Source organism: Kogia breviceps, chromosome 1 (genome assembly GCF_026419965.1).
Source record: "Kogia breviceps isolate mKogBre1 chromosome 1, mKogBre1 haplotype 1, whole genome shotgun sequence".
NCBI classification, from domain to species: Eukaryota; Metazoa; Chordata; class Mammalia; order Artiodactyla; family Physeteridae; genus Kogia; species Kogia breviceps.
In genome coordinates this window covers 15,279,336-15,299,329 of record NC_081310.1, presented here as the reverse complement: position 1 = coordinate 15,299,329, position 19,994 = coordinate 15,279,336, and the positions used below count along the sequence as shown (strand labels likewise).

General features: G+C 42.1%; 1 protein-coding gene and 1 long non-coding RNA gene across 24 annotated transcripts in view; one reads left to right on the top strand and one right to left on the bottom strand.

Annotated features, from left to right (window-relative positions):
- ESRRG (estrogen related receptor gamma) overlaps positions 1-19,994 on the top strand; it is a 645,982-nt gene that overhangs the window by 39,398 nt on the left and 586,590 nt on the right. For 3 of the 23 annotated variants that reach the window (XM_067027604.1, XM_067027587.1, XM_067027585.1), the window contains exon 1: positions 6,704-6,849. The exons of 12 other annotated variants lie outside the window; for them this stretch is intronic. The gene's annotated coding sequence lies outside the window, so the exon portion shown is untranslated. Of the gene's footprint in view, positions 1-5,752; positions 5,880-6,345; positions 6,569-6,703; positions 6,850-18,523; positions 18,640-19,994 lie in introns of those variants that run through there. 8 more of the 23 variants (XM_067027580.1, XM_067027588.1, XM_067027672.1 and 5 more) reach the window with 6 other exon arrangements.
- Positions 513-6,551, bottom strand: LOC136793754 (uncharacterized). The gene is made up of 2 exons (XR_010839377.1): positions 6,381-6,551; positions 513-765 (listed from the first exon to the last, which is right to left on the bottom strand). It is a non-coding gene; the product is annotated as an uncharacterized lncRNA (long non-coding RNA).

Sequence of the window (19,994 nt, the reverse complement as noted above, 5' to 3'; positions counted from 1 at the left end):
AGTTTTCTGAGAGAGGCCCTTTCTAAGCAAAGCACCCGTACCCTATAGCTTCAGGCCTATCAGTAAGGCTGGCCCTGCTTTTTCCATTTCCCAGATTAGCTAAAGACTTCATGGAATAGGAAGAGATGCAGGCAAATGCTCTCCCTTGATAATAGTTTATTCATTGAACATTTATGGAACACCTACTGTGTGCTAGGCACTAAGAATAAAAAGAGAACTAAAACATGTATGACACTAAAGGCAGTTACAGCTGAGCAGCAAAGACAGATGTAGTAACCGTAATTAAAATATGATAAATATAGTCGTGGAAGTGCATTGATGGAGGTAAAGAGGAAGGCCTGATGGGCCACGCTGGGCTCTTGCAGGGAGGGGAGGGGGCTGGCATCTTGGCATCAAGGTGACTTTTGAAGCATGTGGTTGGGTCCAGTCATGCACCCCTTTGGTGATTAGCTAACCACCAGGGCTTGAAAGATCCTTCCCTGAGGATGGTAGGCAAGCTATTAAAGAGGAAATCCAGGTTGTAAGAAGTTTAATGACTTGTCCAGGGTCGCAAAAGCCGTCAGAGGTAGAAATTAGACTCCCACTCGTGTGTTCTGACTCCAAGTTTAGTGTTCTTTCCATGACGCCGAGTCTCCTCTGCTGGTTCAGCTTCTGGCAGGGCCACAGAGCTGAGAGCATAGCTGGTGACTTCTAGCATCAGGTGACATCTTGATTATTTTTTCCAGTTGAACCTGGTTGCCAAGGAAAATTTTCTCCTTTCTGAACCTGGGCAGTGAATATCTCAGATGACAATAAAGTCTTAAAATGAAAGAAATCCAGAAAACCCCAGGTATAAAATAAAATCTGAGATGTATCGCCCTATTCAGAAATTTATGGTATAAATACAGATGTCCATAAATATTTAAAATCACCAACACCCTTTTGCCTTGGGTGTTATATAATTTCATATTTTACAAATTAGGTTTTATTCAAATAAATGCAATTTTATTTCAGATGCTTCTAACCGCCCCCGCCCCCCCCCCCCGCATCTATATTACCAGTTTAAGCCATTGCCAATTTACTAATGATTCCCAAATACATTTCTCCAGCCACATATTTCTTCTAAATCTTTCCCGAGGCTGGTAGAATATGGCTGTTCCACAGGCCGTTAAGCCTCGTATATCCCAAACCAAATTCATTATTTCCTTTATGTAGCCTTTATTTGTATCTCTTTGACGTGCTATCATTAATTCAGTTGCCCAAGTCAGACACTAAGGTCTGTTGATTCCAGCTTTCCTGCCAAATACCCTCCCATCCCTCTTTGCCACCTCACTGCCACAATTCTGCTGCAGCCCTCATTCTTTGGCACCTAACAGCTGCCATGGATCTTAACTGTACTCCCTGAAACAATGAGTATTTTCCCACACTAATCCATCTTTCTTAGCACACAGAGCATTGTCCAGCCAGCTTAAACCAAACCAGAAGGCTTTTCTTATTTTAATTCAGTATTCAAATCTTCCTAAAAGGCTGGCCCATTTTCCCTTGTCAGTTAAGTAAAATACCTTGAAGATAAATTTCTTTGATGATTGAAGCTTTTATTGTGCCTCAAGGCCATCATTCTGAATACTGGTGATTATTATATACTCTCCATGTTGTAGACAGCATGACATTTGGCTTAAATGGATGTGTTATTCTCTTTTAAGTTCAGTTTTAAAATAAACTTCTTACATCAGTGGTTCTTAACCTTTCTGGAGTCATGAACCCTTTTGAGAATGGGGTGAAACTTAAGGGTCTTCTCTTGAGGACAATGCACAGGCACACACACATACACACATATTTTGCCTACAACTTCAAGACTTTCAATTCATCCATGGGTCCCTAGAACAATCATGAAATCTGGGTTGAGGACCCCTGGCTTCTATGAAATTGTTTTCTTTCTTTCATGTCAGAGGCATGGTATACCTTTCTAGTTTGAGGAAATGTTCTTATGAAGTTGGTCCCACTTGATTTGATTAGCTGTAATACTTGCCCACCGTTTGGACCCTGATTTCAAGAATGGCCTGGGATAGGGCCGTTTACCTGTATCGTCTTCCTGATTGCACCCTTAACTAGCTGTAGGACTTTGTGATGTCCTATAACTAGCAAGATACAGTAGAAATAAACTTAGATCCTTAGCCAGGGGACCTAAATTCTTGTCTCTATATGCTCTGCTAAGTTTATAAAATTTTTTTAGAAACACAACTCTAGTGTAAAATGAGGCACGTCTGCCATGATGGTATTTCGTTGTATCGGAAGAGTGCTTTCACTCCTGCTATTTCACTTTATCCTAACAAAGACCTGATGAGAAGGTCGAGGAGTTAGGTCTTCCATGCATAGGGATAAAAAAAGAAAGGAACACATACAGAGGCTTGATCCAAATTAGTTACATCAGGAAATATATAAGAGGTCGCATTCTGGTTCTAGCCCCCAGCTGCTCTTCAACTAACTTCATGATTTAATGCAAGCTACAGGTGATCAAGGCATCAGCGTGAAAACGGTTGGACCAATTTACATCAAATGAGGCCTGTGCAACAATCTGATTGATTGCGGTAGGAAGAAAACAAGTTGTAGGCAGGCATGAATGATGACTAATAACATTTTGGCTGATTTGGTCGGCTACTGGTACACTCAGTTATTAATCATTTTCTCTCATATAAAAGGGGCCATCATGGAAGAGCTAAGAAGTTTGAACATAGCTTGGTGTACAGATTTTTTTTCTGAGCTACCCTTAACCATACTCAGAAGTTAGAAATACGATCTTTGTTAATTTTACCTGAGCTACCCAGCATATGTTTGGTATCCTCCAAAAAAACCAGTCTTACTAGGCTGATTACATCTTTCCTTGTGCAAGAAGGAAACTGAAGCCCAGAATCATGAAATCATTTGCCTGAGGTCACCCACAGCTGATCAGAAGCACATCCAGAGAAGATCACAGAGGACTACTCGTCCCCACTTATTTTCCTATCTTTTTAAGCAGGAAAATTAATATCTTGACATGTAGCAAATTCAGCATCCAACAGAGAAAGGCTCCTAACAGCTGAAAAGTCATAATCAAGTTTACAATTGCCTTCCAAGTACTACAATTATATATGTGTCCGCCCCCCACCACACCTCCAGCACACACTCTCTCATTAAGTTCTACCTCATCAGAATATGCTTCTCCAATTAAATAGCTTCACCTGTAGCCTTACTTGTTTTTTCCTAGGGCCTGTCTGAAATATGGAGAAAATAAGCTTGTCATTTCTCCAGTTAAAAGGATAAAACTGTTGCTACTTAAAACTTTCAGTTTGAAGTTTAAGTTTTTAAGTTTCAATTCAAATTGAATATTGGCATCGTAGCTCTCCAAAGGGCAGTTTTGTGTCAATGAGTGCATCAGAAGCTATTTTATGAGAGCCTGTGTTGTACTTGGCACTTGGTTAGGCAAGCCAGAAGAGACAGGAAAAAAAAAAAAAAATCCATAATCCTGTTAGAAAGGAATTGGGAGGTGGTGATTAAAAAAGCCAACCCCTGAAGCGGTTAAATAACAGTGATGTCATATGTAGAAGTGAACATTCCAGAACAGAGAGAGACAATGATCAGTACACTCGAGAACAGTAAATAATGATGACTTTGTGGGAAAAATAGGATTTGAACTTGGACTTAACCAATGACATTGGAGGCTTGGGCAATGATATTGGAGTAGGAGTTAACAGAGGGCGTGAGATGGGCAGCGTATGACCTGCAAGATTCGACTAGTTAGGATGCAAGTTGAGTTGGTTAGGTGGGTAGATAGGCAGAGAGCGTGATGATGGGAGCTCAAGGCCCTTGAGTTTGAATCCCAGCTGGGTAACTTTGGGCAAATGACTTAACTTCTCTGTGCCTCCGTTTCCTTGGGTAAAATGGGAATACCAATAATCCCTCTCTCATATTGTTGTTGAGAAGATTTAATTAGCTTTACAAGTTCCAAACACAAGTAAAGTTTAGAACAGTGCCTTCTATGTGTTCCATCCACGTTAGTAAGCGTTTTTACACCCTTTGGTTTGGTTGGGAAGGTAAGCTGAACGTGCTCCAACAATATTAACTATTATATTCAGGGTGAAGCCAGAAAATAAAGACCTGAAAGTGGTCTGAGGAGTTTGAACTTGAATAAACAACAGAGAGCCATTCTCAGGCAGAACTGGATTTAGAAAAGCTGGGCTTAGAAGGGATCTATTCAGACCTCCAGAGAACTTGAGTACCTTGCCTTCTACACTTTACTAGTTGCTCAAAGAGCTCAGCCCTGCACAAGGAAACCATCTGGTCACCTTCACTGGCATGTGGATTGGTGACAAACAGCACAGAAGGCAATTGTCTGAAAAAAAAAATTGGATTTCAAGGGATTAAAGTTAGTCAAATTTTTATGGTTCTTTATCTTGGCAGTGGGTCTTTAAGGGTCCAGTTCTGAGGTTAATAAGTAAAAAAGCTGGAGAACCAGGTTGGTAGGTTGAATATTAATGAGCCCCTCTTGGAGAGTTACTGAAAAGTCACCAACCAGTAACACGGTGCGATGATGTCTGCTCGAATTCTGAGTAGACCCTTGCCTTCTTCAGAATCATCTTGGACCCCGATAACCTCTAAGCTCCGGACAGGTCTGCACTGATTCATCCTTTGGGCATTCCAAGGAGACAGATAAGTAGAGCCAGACAGCTATGTCCAGTTGTTTAGGGTGGTGAGGTAGAGTTAACTTCTGGAATCTGTCTACTAATCAGTAGTCCTGAGACCCTCCTTAGGTTTACTTTAGTGAGGCTCTTCTCCAATTTGGATTGCATGGTCTTTACATAATTACAATATCTTCCCTCTGGAATTTGCTAGTGATTCGTGGCCTGTGACTCTAAAGGGAAAAGACCTAACAGGTGACTTGCCATTTTCATTAAACTGAGCCAATCTCTCAAATAGGTAAACTATTTTCAAACCTATAGCAGCTGCAGATTATTTTGGATGAGTTCACAAGTTTTCTACCAATCAGCTTTGTTTTTCAGATATGATACTCTCCTCAGTGCTTTATGTTTTGCAACCTTGGCTTCTGCTGTCATCTTTTAGGAATTTGAATCAGTGACTTCACCTATACATGATGGTGACCAAGGTCAACAAGAGGCTTGGGGAAAAAAAATTCTTAAGCCCGTTCTACTACTCCAAATGGGAATTAGCAATAAAGAAGGGCAGTGGATTTGCCAAACCTCGTGCTAGATGTTTATTTTTCAGTAATGCATACATAGTGATTAATATACGCAATATTATGATTAATAGATGCTACGGAAAACACACCAAACACTGTACAAAGGACACAAACTAGGTATGACAAAAAGACATGCTCTCTGCTTTACCTGTCATGTAGCCACACCATCGAAAATACATTCTCATGCTTGCAGAAATATTAAGGATTATTTTTGAGAACTTCCCTACTGATTCCTGAGAACCTAATTATAGAAATGACAAATACAGTGAATGACCAGCAATATCTTTGTATTAAAAAAAAAAGTTTTCTTGCTGTTGTAGAAGAATTCAAATAAAGCTAGTTATCCTTCCTGCCCTTTTAAACTCCCTTGTGGGTCAGATGTCTGGGCCCCCCCCCACCCCAAATTTCCGGATGTGTCCAGAAAGCCCCTCTTATAGGGGCTTGGCCTTTTCTGTCTCTCTCTCTTTTTCTTCCCTGCCCCCTCCCCATTTTTAAAGGGCTTTAAAGAACATCTCTGGGAGACAAAAATAGCTCCAGTTGTGAGAGGCCTACACACTGGGAATGCAACTGAGAGATGCAAGTCAGCAACTACGAGCCGAGAACAGGAGTGTCTGGCCCTGGGTGGATGCTTCTCGCTGTATGGGTGCCGCTTCTCTGCCTGGGCCTGGTGGGTAGAAGGGAAAATGGTTTTTCAGGGGTGGGCGGTGGGTCGGGTAGGTTTGGGGTCCGGCCTTGTTCGGAGTGGAAACCCCAGCATTTGGGGCCGAGGGGGGCTCTTCCTTCCCCTCCCCCCAGGCTTTAAAAAACGTCTTTTGCCCAGCCGGGGATTGGCGACGGTCAAAAGGGAGCCGTTGGCACTGAATGTCACCCTGAAGGTAAAATGAAAGACAAAAGATGAACGCATGCTTGCTTTCCGTTCGGCAGCGGCGGCTGCAGCGGTAGTAGTAACAGCAGGATTTAAAGGGGAAAAAAAACCCCACAAGAAAAGCCACACTCACAGACACACATAAACACACACCCAGAGGCGTCAATTATGCCAACGCAATGTTGCAATCAAATCATGACAGTGCCGGGAATTTTTTTTTTTTTTTTTGCGGGGGGGAAATCTAGATATTTATTTTGCAAAAGGGAGAGAGAGAAAGGCATGCAAACAGAAACGTGCACATACCACGTAACCACCCGAGGAGAACCTGGCAGCCTCTCTCTTCTTCTGCCAAGTTATCATTGAGAAAACAGACAGGCATCATGACGTCCTGGGTCACAGGGAGTGCGGACCGACGCTACCAAGAGCAAAGGGAGGCGCCCGGGCGCTCCGGCTAGCGGCGGGCGCCCCTCGGCCCCTGGCCGCCCGGCTCGGTGAGTGCACAGCCGCGCGGGACGCGGACCCCGGGGGCCAGGCCGGCCCCACAGCCGCGGGGGCCCAGCGGGGGGCCGTGCCCTTGGTCCAGGCGCGCCGGCAGGCACCCCCTCGCCCGCCCGAGGTCGCGGGAGCCCAGTTAAAGGAGGCGTGTGTAAGATGTGCAATGTTCCTGCATGGGGGTTTTGTAGACTTTCCCAGCCAAAGCGACCGGCTTCGGCTTCTTTAAAATCCCCGACGACTCACCTGCTTAACCTGCTGCAGTTCTGACCCTGCCAAGGTAACTGGTCCAAATCCTTATCATCAACATCTGGAGACAGACATTTGCATCTGGGGCATCCTTGATTTGCAGTCCTGGTGGAAATCTCTATTGCTCCCCGCCCCCCCCCCACCTTCCCCCCTTCACTTGTTTAGAGTCTCTTGGAGGAAAAAAAAAAAAGCAACCCTCCCTCCATCACACAACCATAAGTCCTATCCCGCTGTTGTAGACTCGCCTTACCATGACTGCAAAACTGTCAGCGCGTGTTCTAGAGACACTGACCAATTCTCATTTCCATGAGATTTGTTCTTTAAAACACCTCTCCCATCCCCCTTCCTGGATCGAGACTTCAGGGCTTGGGAAAGTGGCAAAGAGTGAGGGCAGAGTTAGGGCGCTGGGACTGGGATGGGTGCGGGGGGGCGGGGGGGCGAGGGGACCCGGGGAAGGGGTCGATGGGGAGAGGGTGGTGTCAGCAGTTGAGGACCGCTGTCGTGGGCTGGCAAATCCAACCGGTGCTTGCAGCTGCCGTAGTCCTAGGGGTCTCCTGCCTGTCCTCTACGCCTCATTCCCTGTCTCCCCAACCCGTTCACCTTCCGTGGGAGTCTCTGAAGTTACACGGAGGTCACCCGACCGTCGTGTCCTTTTAAGTGTTTCGAACCACCTACCTACCCCCTTCCACCCCTCAAGTCTGTCCGATGCGTGCTGATAGACCCCCACCCCCCACCCCCCACCCCCCCGCATGCTTGGTGATGGGAGATTCTGAGAGAGAGAAAGACAGAGGGCAAAGCTCTCTCCTCCCATTCTCTTACCTTCTGGCAACCTTTTCCTAGCTGCACCCCTCCCCCATTCAGAATCTTAATGAACAATTCTGGAAAAGTCCGGAAGGGCCTGGAGAAACCCCTCGCATGCCTCACTGCTGTGGAATGATTATGTCTGTGTTTATTTCTCGTGCTTGCTTGGGTTATGTTGTGAATTGCCACATGGGTTGGCTTAAGCTAGGGAGGCTTGTTTGCTGCGTGTTGGTATTGTAGTACCAGGACCAGTGGCCACACAAAAAGACACAGGCAGACACAGAAAGCACAGGATTTTTCTACTCTAAACCAGAGGGCAGTGTTGAAAATAACACCTTCTTCTCTCTCGATTAAAAAAAAAAAAAAAGAAGAAGAAGAAAAGAAGAAAGAGAAGAAAGACAGAAATTCTCAGCATGTGAGTTAAGTGCAGCTGTTAGGTCCACATATGACTTCCTACTCTTTTCAAAACACTCCTGCTTAATACTTTAAGTCAAGAGCAAGAGACCTGGGGATGTTTTGAAGTGTTGCAAGCAGCTGGATGACTTGGTTTAGTTTGGAAGAGAGACTCTCCTTTGTTTCTCACGCTGCCCAAAGACCAAATAGGGGAGCATGTTTGGAAAATGCCCAAATTCAGAAGCAGCAGGCAACAGAAAAGAGGAAGAAATGTCCTCCCAGGGAAGGCAGGGGATGGGATTGGGGAGTTGGGGAGAGGTGTCAGGGTATTTTTTTTTTTTTTTTCTTTTCCCTGTCCAGTAGATTTGATGTTATCAAAATGAGTTAACCAACCTGAGAAAACAGTTTTCTGTCCTTGTGGGCAAGAGAGGGAAATGTGAACAGTTCTCAGATCGGAGCTGAGAAAGGTACTTGAAAACGTGGATGGCGATGAAGTCACATGATACAGTTTCTTTTCCTTCAAATACCAAAAAAGTTGAGTATATCATGAAACAGGCCTATGTGATCTTTCAGATATAGATTTGTCTGTCTAGCATGGCTTTGTTGTTTTGGTTTTTTTTGCGTCACGCGGGCCTCTCACTGTTGCGGCCTCTCCCGTTGCGGAGCACAGGCTCCGGTCGCGCAGGCTCAGCGGCCACGGCTCACGGGCCCAGCCACTCCGCGGCACGTGGGATCTTCCCGGACCGGGGCGCGAACCCGCGTCCCCTGCATCGGCAGGCGGAGTCTCAACCGCTGCGCCACCAGGGAAGCCCGGCTTTGTTGTTATTACTAAAACAATTCTCTTAATTCTTTCAACTCATGTTATAGAGAATTAGAAGTGTGTATATTGAGAATGGTATCATATAATGCATAGAACTATCCGTTGACTGGGGAGATGAATGTAGATAAAAGATCACTTCTTTTCTTTAATAAATCAAAATAGCATTTAAATCTTCGTGCGTGATGTCTACGGAAACCTGCTGGTCTCTTTAAAGGGGAGATTGCCAAGGGAGCAAAGAGACCTTCTGATGGGTGGTGCTTTAACAACAGAGAGCAGATCAATGCATTTGGTTTCCATGTCTGTGCCACTCAATTTATTCTGTACAACTTTTCCAGAAATTAAAAGGTTACCAAGAGAGTTCCACGTTCCCATCTCCAACTGAGCACCACTTATTACTGCAACAGGATTTCAATATTAAGTGATCTGGAAGATATTTCATCTTTCATTCTGAGTTCTGAATTTGAATCAGCATGAGAATGGCAGGGCAGCAAGATGAGGTAGAACTAACCTCCTTCGTTGGCAGGCAGCGGGAAGGGCTGGGAGGGAAAGTGCTGCTGAGAAGACTATCTGGGACTGTTCTCAGCAGCCTTGTTTACAGGGACATTTCAGATGCAGCTAGAATTTTTACAAGAGCCTGCCAGAGGTAATGGGCTTATGTTTGAAATTGATCCTAAGTGTCTCTCTTTTTTTTTTCTCCTTCACGGACTTGCTATGCACCTTAGATGAACACTCAAGCCAAAACTTTCCTTAGGCCGCAATGACATTTGCTAATATAGACAAATCCCTGGATTACTGTGTCACAGGAAAGGAGGTTATTTATGAGGTTCTCCTTTGTTTGCAGATGTGTCCATGCAAGTAGCTTTAGCCCTGTTTTATTTGTTTATTTTTCAACGTGGGGCATGCTTGACTGTGTTCAATGCAAAACAAATCACATAGGAGGAAGTTAAAGTATGCCTTGCAGGTTGATCTATAAATTGGTTTCAATTAGACACTGGAGATCTCATTATCCCAGGGAGGGAAATTTATGACATAAAGTAGGAATTTTGTATTTGTTTCAAAATTGTTGGAAAACTGGGGGAACAGAAGGATTTTGAGGGAAACGCCAAAAACTACGTTAATGAAGAAAAACAATGTTGAGATACTTTTGAATAATAGATAGGATATGTGATGGTCAACCACAAGATAACATTTTTACACAGTGTCTTTATGGCTTTAAATTGGCTGCATTGTCAACTAAGCCTACTTCTCTATTAAGCCATTATACTTCTCAATTATTTAACATTTCTGGCCAGCCTATCTTCTGTGGTCTTTTTCTGTACACATCAGAAATGATGTGTACAGTAGTAATGGCTGGCTGCTAGTGCGGGGACTTTGCAGTGGAGAAAGGTTTAATTTTAACTTCTTGGGACAAATACTACAAAGAATGCACAGAGGAAAAAGAAAAGTTATGGAAACAGACGGAGCCCTATGCGACAGAGAGAGCTACGGCCTCGAAACGTATCTAATACAATTTGAGTTAGTCTCACTAAGAAACCTTGACAGTATCTGCCTTCTAGGTACTGTGCATTTGGAAACAGTATGTCTCCATTTAAATGCAGATCTGTTTTCTCCAGGGAGCAGTTGGTGAATCCTTCCATTGAACCACTGGTATGAGGAAACCAACTGCAAATTTTTCCGTGAACAACAGAATCTGTCGTTTCGAAGAAACGATGACTGAGTTTCGTAATACCGTGATTTTTTTGAAATTCACTGAAAATGTCTCTATAAAGTCAAAATAACGCACCTCTTGTGCCAACAAAGAAATTTTCTCTTGTCACTTTGTTGTCACTTTTTAAACGCTGTGAAATAATTCTGCTTTGCAATTTAGTTTTAAGGTTAGCATTGCCATTCCAGTAGAGTAAGTGGGCCTTAGGAATCAGGGGAGGGAATCACATAGGCGGTCTATGCGCTCCTTAGGTTTTCAGGCTAGCAGATGGGGGCAGGGTGCTGTAGGAAAGTTGAAGGATCTTTTTCTGGAACCATCTTCTTTTGATTATTTTGAACCTAATTTGTAAGAGTATTTTGTATTGCAATCAGTGGTAGTGGTGGCCAAAACGGAGAGCTGGATCCTGTGAGGCCTTCTTTGGAGAGATGATTGCAGAAAGTAATTCAGTCTTTTGAAATAGAATGTAGACACACAACCTAATGATTTTGGATCTTCAGATTCCGGTAACCGGGAATATCTTTGCAAATCATTAAATAAAAATTCCCTAAGTAGACATTGTGATGATGCTAAGACCCTGTGTGTCTTTATCACGTAGCTAGGACAGTTTTCTTTTCCTCGGCAATTAGATGCCATTCATTTACTCAACCCTGAATGATTTCTGATTGTGAAGGCCCACTCCTCCCTTAGCTGACGTGCTGCGTCCTATTGGGTGTGAATCCTGCCTCCCATTCCCCCTCTGATATGTACACCGTGTGCAGATTTTATATTGTATTTATTTTATAATGTTTTATAATGTATGTATACCATTATGCTCGATAATTCCTGTGGTTGTGAAGAAGAATCATTGATAGTTTTAAATCAGGCCTCTGTTTATACTTCTATTACGAAAGATGCTTTGTTCATGAAAACAAAGGAATGATCATAGTTACCACAAAAGAGGGTTAAATGTGTTTAGAATTGCTGTGATAAAATGCAAGACCCTGGAGAATCAAAGCTATTTTATTTATTACTTAGGGACACTTATAGCTGTTTCAGGTGACCCATCTGCTAAAATAAATAACCTGGATAGGACCCTTTAAAGGATGCTAATTAATGAATGCGCTTGTTTTATTTTCCTTACACAAATGAATTTTTGTTTTCAACTTGGCAGATATGCGTATCTGCCACAGTGATCTTTTACTGTTTTGAAGATTCAAATTCAGAATGCTAACTTCATATGAAGCACAGCAACACTTGTGTACTCCTAGTCTGATACCTATGTGGTAGGATAAACAGTGTTTCCAGAGATCTGTGTTACCAGAGTGACCCATTTAAATTTGATCTCACTCTAAGATTTAGGTAAATAAGGCTGATTTTATGACCAATATCATATTCACAAATACTTGTTTTCCTTAGCACAATTATAGATCGTGAGGTAAATTTCCATATGTGTTAAATGCTAACAACAGAGATAACTAACATTTGTATAGTGTGTTACAGTTTATAACCATACGTTATCTATAAGCTGTTCTTTGGAAGAATATCTATTGCATTTTCTTACTCAAGAAGGCAATCAGTTTTCTTACTCAAGAAGGCCATCAGGTAAACATAATATGAAAATAGATTCTTTTATCAGAGTTTTCTTTCTCTTTCCTTTCCTTTCTCTCTTCCTCTTTCCCTCCTCTTCCCTTTTTCATTTTTCCTTTCTTAATGGAGAAAAACCTAATGATGCTTTTTTTTTGGGGGGGGGCATGTATAATTGCTTATCACACATTTCTATTAAAAAAGGAGCTGTAACAAGCAATCCAACAGGATTTTTAGAATCTGTCGTCTGCCTACCAGTGTTCTTGAGGAAAATGTAAGGTTGCTGAAATAATTTCATGCCCTGTATGTTTTCAAACATAAATCAGGAAAATTGTTAGCGAGTTATAGCTCTTCTTAGAGACTGTGGCTATAGTGCTCTAGTAAACACAGGCTATATGTTTTTCCAAGTTATTATGTGTGGAGAGAAATCCAAAGTTGGCTATTTAGATGAACAGTTTAATTCAGTTATTAGAAATTCATGTTCTATTTAGGATGAACATTTATTTTCCAAAGGTTGAAACAATGGGACATAATACCGGAGGACCCTTTGGATCCATCAAAGTTAGAAATTTGTGTTTTTTAGCTAATGTGTACATTACTGAACATCGATCTTCAGCTCAGGGACAGTCAAAATGGTCCTGAGCAGAGTTTATACTATGATCTGATTGCCCTCTTCATCTGAGAACAGTGACCCTTTGTTTCTTTATTTCTGAAATGAAGGGATATGACTTGATGGTCTCCAGTGATTCTGAATTAAGTGATTGATTAATAATGAATAAACCAATTAATCATACTCCTGTTTATTTCTATTCTATAAGCTAATTATTTACATAAGTATGGCCTTATGCCCTGACTGGAGATATTAGTGTGTAGAGTAGTCAAATAAGCTCTGCTTCAGGGGTTGGAAATGAAAGCCTCATGAAATTTAGCCACTCAAGTTTACACTGAAATTTTTCATTTATAGACTAATTATTAGATATATACTTTTTTTTTCCACAGAAAATAATCTTAAATGCAGATGACTTTTCTAGGCCAAACCGTAAAAGCTTATGTTACTTACTGAAGTGAATTATTGTATATCATTGAGAAAAAAAAATGTGAAAAACAGTTCTGTTATGAAACAAGTGATAAACGTAACAGAACAGCAATAAAACTGGTGATAGTTTATCATTTATCTAGATTCTGGAGAGTTGATGTTTAAAAGAATACACATATAAATGGAAGTTAAAAAGATAGATGGAAACTATTGCAGAGTATCTGAAAGGGATTTAAAAAAAAAATACTTTATGCAAGGGATTTTTAGAAACTTGCAGGATTTTTAGAGACTGGTTGCAAAGTATTTCTTTCCCTGGGCATAGTGTAACATTAGCAGTACTCCTAAGTTCCTCACCTGTAATAAGATTTGTTTTTTGAAAAGTGGGAGAGTGAGAAAAGATGGAGAGAAAAAATTATGCTCTGAAGTGATTGGCCAAGATGTGAGAGAAGAAAAGATGGAAAGTGGTTGAAGGTAGAAAAGAGGCATATGGGGGTATGCGTGGGGTGTGTGTGTGTGTGTGTGTGTGTGTATGAATGAGAGAGAGAGAGAGAGAGAGAGAGAGAGAGAGATGGATGGCTTGGCCTGGCATTTAACTGGTCAGTAGGATGAGAAACCAAAAGGAAAAGGAGGGAAGCTAAGACATGCATATTCTTCCTGAAGAGGAAGTACAGTATGCGAGTTATGTGGAAAAACATTGGAATTAGAGTTTGAGCATCCATTTTGAAATTTTTGCTAGGCCACTCCTTGCCTGTTTTGATCTTGTGAAATTATTAAGTTCTCTGAATTTGTCTTATCAGTAAACATGTAAATAAGAAAAGCATCTGCTTCCAAGATGGTTGTGAGATTTTTTTTTATACACATGAGTGAGCCTCATGTGTATAAAAGTGCTTGGAAGTTCTACTTAGTTTTAGGTGGTGAGGAAAAGTCGTTGGGTCAAGCAGTTCTCCATGCCGACCAGGTGTGGCAACGGCTTAGGCCAATTCGTTTAGCTCCAGAGTGGTCTTTGGTAGGCATGTTTCTTGTCCACTGTGGTCCAAGAACTGTGGTGGGCTCTTTACCTATTATTTTATTTAGGGAGGAAGCGGGAGATAGCATGCAGCTGGCCGGTTGAAGAGAGCAAGCCTGATCATTCTAATGTATATGCTATGCTAGTGCACAGGAACATGTTTACTTGCTTTACAGTTGGCTACAGCTTGTCTAATACACAAGTGAATGACTTTGGAAACAAAAACAATGTATCCAATAATTGTTTTCTTTGTCTCAAACATTGCCTGTCATTCTCACTTTTGCCATGACATTGATATTCATCTAAACTTCCTGGATTTTCGTTAAGGCTGAAGGAATCATGGTTTGGCAGTAAATACTAATTAATAATAATATAAATTCCATTTAAAAAAAGATTTCCAGGCTATAACAGAACTAATGAATGCAATACATCAGCTGAACTCCAAATTCTGAATTCTATACAAATCTCTCAAGAATATTTTTATTTTTATGTAGGGTTCACTGATAAATGTTGAGCCAATTCTTCCATCAGAAATGGCCTACATTTCAAAGCCTGAAGTGAAGCAGTAGATGGAGAAGTATTCAAGAAATTTGGGCTGTTTGTTTAGACAATGTATCTTTAAAAAGCAGATTCAAAAATCTGCTTGGATTTTACCTGAGGTTGGTCCTGTGCTCTGCTCTAATTCACAAGATCATGATCAACAGAATTCTATACTTTGTGATCTGTCAAACCTAGAAACGGAAGTGAACCTAGAAATCAAGAGATGTCTTGGGATCGAGTTTGAATCTACAAGTAAATATTCAATGGCTCTTACCAAAATTCATTTGTCCTCAACATATAGAATATATGCTAACCCAATGGGGAAAACAATATTTGGGTGATTTAGTTATGAGTCAGTGTTAAAACTTTGATATGTGTGTAATTATTTGAAAGTAACTGAGAACATAGCATGAACACTGGAAGGCCACAAATAACCTCCACACCACTCTTTGTCGAGAAGCGGTAGCTTCTTATGAGATTGATCATAGGGAGTAAAATGGACCCAGCTTGAGTTTCTTTTACATTTAGGAAAATTTATTAAACACATAATGTGTTTAGCATCAGGTTAGGTCTGTTAGAGAATACAAAGTAATTTTAAGATCTAGTTCCTCTCTTTAAGGGAATTACACTATCTTTAGGGGAATGTAATAATACACATTAAACTATTAAGATAACAGTACAATATAGAATGGTGCAGAAAATGAATGCTATGTGACACAGTCATATGTATTGCGACAGAATCAGAGCTCGGGTTGAGGTTCAGGCAATCATTTACTGGCTGTGTGACTCCCATCTCTTTAAGCCATAGTTTTACCATTTACAAATTGGGCATAGTTTCATCTGTCTCCTAGGATTGTCACAAGAATCAAATGAGACCAAGTATTTGAAAGTGTTTTTGTGCTTTATGATAGAGACTACACAAATTCCAGGAGGGAAGGAGGAAGGACACTGGTAGCATTGCACTTGAGAGCAGGGGCCTTGTCTCAGCTGACCTTGTACCCCCGAGTCTGGCACTGGGCCTGGTTCTGAGAGGGGGCTCAGTAAATGTGGGCAAACGCATGCATGTCAGACACTGGGGACAGCCCTTGACCTATGTTATTCTATAAATCTTCCCAATAATCCTGTATATGGTAGATATATATTGTCTCCATTTCATAAGATGAGGAAACAGAAGTTCAGAGATTTTAAGCAACTCCAGTCTCATGTAGGTAGAGAGTAGTAGGGTCAGGTTAGGAAGCTATCATTACACTACAGCGTCGGAAATTATCATTACACCTGAACCATAGTGTGGGCAAAACGAAAAGCAAAGGCCTCGGATAATTTACCTGTTGCCCAGGCACCTCGTGGGCAGCTTTCAGAGAAGTAGGAGAACACTTGCCCTGTGCTGCCTGACACGTTTAATGTGGCCTTTTGTGGAACTGTCGGTCCTGATGTCTACCCTTTGAAGTAAGTTGCACAATCGTGAGAAAATACCATATAATATACCATTACCTAGACTTGACATTGGGACAGAAGGGAGAGGAGGGTCAGTGAGACACACACCGATGCTGAAGTGGTTCCCCAGTGACTTGGGTTAAGTTTTCTCCAGCAACCCGCAGCAAGCCCCCGAACCCCCTCCGTCTCGTACACTTTCTTAACTTTCCCTCTCGGAGTTGGCGGGGTCTGGAACTTCCATTCTCCTCCAGGATAAGGTGGTAAAGAAGGTGATGCCACCACCAAACAGCATATTCACGTTCTGCCTGGCTTGTCTGCTCCTAACATCGCACCAGCCTTATTCTATTAGTAGGTTCCACTGGAGTGAAATTTTACAGTTGTGCCTAGTTTAGAATCAGCAGTAATAAGATGGCCCCCAAGCAAACAGGAATTTGAAAACTCCAGCCTCTGAATTTGGAAAGCAGAATAGAGAACTAGGTACCCCTGTCCCCAATCCTATGTTATTTTTTCCTCTGTTTATTTGTGAGCAATGTCCAGGGAGCCTGAAATACTCAACACGGGATTAGTAGTAACCCACTGTGGATCTGAAGGTTTGTATAAGAACTTGAGGGGAATGCATTTTTTTTTTTTTTTAAATTGGGATTCAGTTTTAAAAATTCTGTGAACATACAGTACATAGGAGGTCAGGACAGCAGAGACTAGGGACTATATCTAAGGTAAGTCCAGGGAATACCTCTCATTGTTAGCAGAGTTCAGCCAGTAACAGTGTCTAGTTTCCCAGGAACTGCGCTAATTACATAGTCGAGATGAAACCTGGGGTGGGGTGGGGTGGGGTGGGAGGGGCGATGCTTTCCACGCTCCTCCCTGATCTGTGGTAAGTCTGCTGGGTTGAACTGTGCGAAGTTGTCAAAGGTGGCTCTGCTCTCCAGCCCTTGGCACGAGCTCCGCTGAAATGTGATGCCATTGGGTTTCAGTAAAGGTTCCTTTCTGCAGGGCTGCAAACACAGATCAGCTGCTACTGTGTATACACAACCAGGGAGCAGACCCACGAGCACATTTAAAGCAGCCTTTTTAACCCCGAGACTTTCCAAGACCTCCTCTCCACGCAGGAACTTTCCTCCTCTGTTGTCAGATCGAGCAGGCTGCTCTTGTCATCAGACCCGAGCTAGGCTCCCTGCCGCACGGTAGAGAGGCTTCCTTAAGACATTTGTCCTTGAAACTGCACCAAACTCTTGGAAGAACCCAGAACGTGTAAGTATGTACGATTTAGGCAGTAAGAGGACAGGGCAGAGCTGCAATCAACCATTATACAATATCCGATTAGCAGGGCAAGAGGGATTTTTCCGACGTTTTGTTACATTCATTTTCAGTTCGTTCTGAGAAAACAAATCAATTCTAGCTTCTGATACAGTGACTTTGCAGTAGATGGGGTTGTATGTAATATGTTAGCTTTAACTGTTTGCTGTTCTCATTTAGCATGGAGATGTGACTTGTGGGATGGTGATGGTGGACATTAAACTATAAAACTTCTAAATTTTGATTAGGAATGATAATTGCTGGGCATGTCCATCTTGAGAAACAAGTTTGCTTTGGGGAATGTTTTTAAAAGAATTAACCACCTAAATTCATGGACAGTAGAGTGAATTTGGACCGTTCTTGCTCTCAATAAAACATATTAGTTTGCAGTTTTAATTTACTCATAAAGAGCATGCCGCTGAGGTTTTGTCTTAATTGAATCGTACCCAGTGTGGTCTGTGTGATGTTTTACTGGCTTGTGTGTATCTGTTTAAGTTACTTTGCTAGATTGCAGTCTGGTTAAACCTGTGTTTAGGCGCTGTCGATCCTAAGAACAGCCAGTGAGAGACATGCTCACGGAATTTGGGAGGGGGGGGTGGGTTTGTTTTAAAAGGTGGTCCTATTACCCTTGAAAGCTGTTTATCTGCACAACGTGAATGGCTGTCAGGTGGAGACCACAGACTGAATACTCTGAGGCTCTAAGTCAAATGTCAGCTTGTCCACTTTCATAACTCCAACCCATAAAAGCTCGTGCCCCCTTGCTATCAATTTTTAATATGTACCAATACTTAGGTTTATAAGATTAATTTCTCTCAGATTAGGCTGATTGATAGCTGGACTGTGGTTTCTTAAGAGCTGGTTCCCTGAAACCCACAGCAGAGCTGCATCCCATTTAACTAGTGGATGTAAAAACGGGTAACCATGGATTCAGCCACCACTCACTGCCTGTGCAATGACTTGTTGTAAACAATACAAATGAGCCAGGAGAGCAGAGGCAACCAGACATGAAATGATTTTAATAGAAATTACGGTAAAAGGTCATGTGATGTGGTATCAGCTTCTGTTCAGTTTTAAAGGGAAAGTCTGTCTTTTCTCCCCCACCTCGCCTATTCCCAACCCACCCAAGTAGATGTCTCCACGGACTTGGCAGGTCCCATGCTCCGTTTCCGTGGAGAAGGGCGGCCAGTGTAATTCTGGGCAAAGTGTGGTGACTGGTGGATTTTCACGGTAAGTACCTTCCTTTTTAGAAACCAAAAGGACATCTGTGTCTTCCTGGGCTTCCTTCATGGAAGGTCATGCTAACTGTTCTAGGAGTCCTCAAGCTTTGATGTAAGAGGAATAGGTCATTTTGTTCCTTAGCTTTTACAGGATACAACTGTCTTTTCTCTGCCTTCTGAAGCCTCTGGATTATTTCGTAACCTCGGTGTTTCTGAAAACTCTTATTGGCTTTACAGGCAACTCCTGCAATATGGTAATGAGCACATGCAGATACTGGGAGAAGTGCTGTGTCTAACCTCTAGGTTTGCATCCACGCAGACCTTTGCCGAGTTCTACAAGGACGAGCTTTTACAATACGATTTGCATTTCTCTGGTAGAAATGGTTTCCGGGCGTGAAAATGATTGGAGTGTTCATAAACGTGCCTTCAACCAAGAAACATTAGCACACTGTACCTGTGTCAAGTGCTCCCCTCATGGTTCGTTTGGTACTGATCCCAGCTGTGCTTAGTCAAAGGAAATGAAAGAAGAAACTCGAGTCTTCAGGGTCTGGGAGAAAAAGGGGCGCTTAGAAGCCGGATTTGGAGGGTGGTCCTAGTTGGTACCTAGTGTGCACGAGTGAAGGGGCGCAGAGTCACTGTCGCAGGCAACCCCAGACACCTTGAGCAAAGGTCTATCTCTGTGTGTGTTGTGTCTCAAGGTGAAACAGACCGGAACCGGTCTCTTGGGCCATACCACCTTCTGCTCACAGATGGTAGAAATCACCGTAGCATCTCGGGACAAAAGATCATGCTGTGTTTATATTTTACCTCCTTTTACTGTACAGGTACTTCTGAGTAGATGCGTGATTATACACATATAGATGTCATACTGAATGAAAGAATATGGGGTGTTTATTTTTCTATTAATACCTTCACTACGATAGACCCCATCGGCACGTGAAAAAAGCGTGGGGGTTGTAATTTAGAAGCTCAGTAAGATATCAGAGCATCAGCCTTCTCTATATAGACTCAGGAGTTTTATCTAGTGTTCTCTTTGTTTATACCTGTGAGTGTTAACATAGTACTTATATTTAAGCTTTTTTTTTTTTTTTTTAAATGAGTGTATAAAGATGTTGGAGTGCCTCATTGCATGCTTAGACTGAAGAATTCTTCAGGATGTTGTAGTTGCCTGTGGTCGCATGGTTTGTTAGCTCTTCTAATATTAGCTTGGCTTATCAAAAAGAAACAAAAGAAGAAAGGGTAGTCATTCATGTTGGGGGGCAGGGAGGAGCAATTTGAAGCTGACAGGGGATCACCAAGTCCAGGTGAGGTTTGGGGTCAAGGATAAAATACAAGACATTATTTTTACTTCTCCCAGCCTTGATT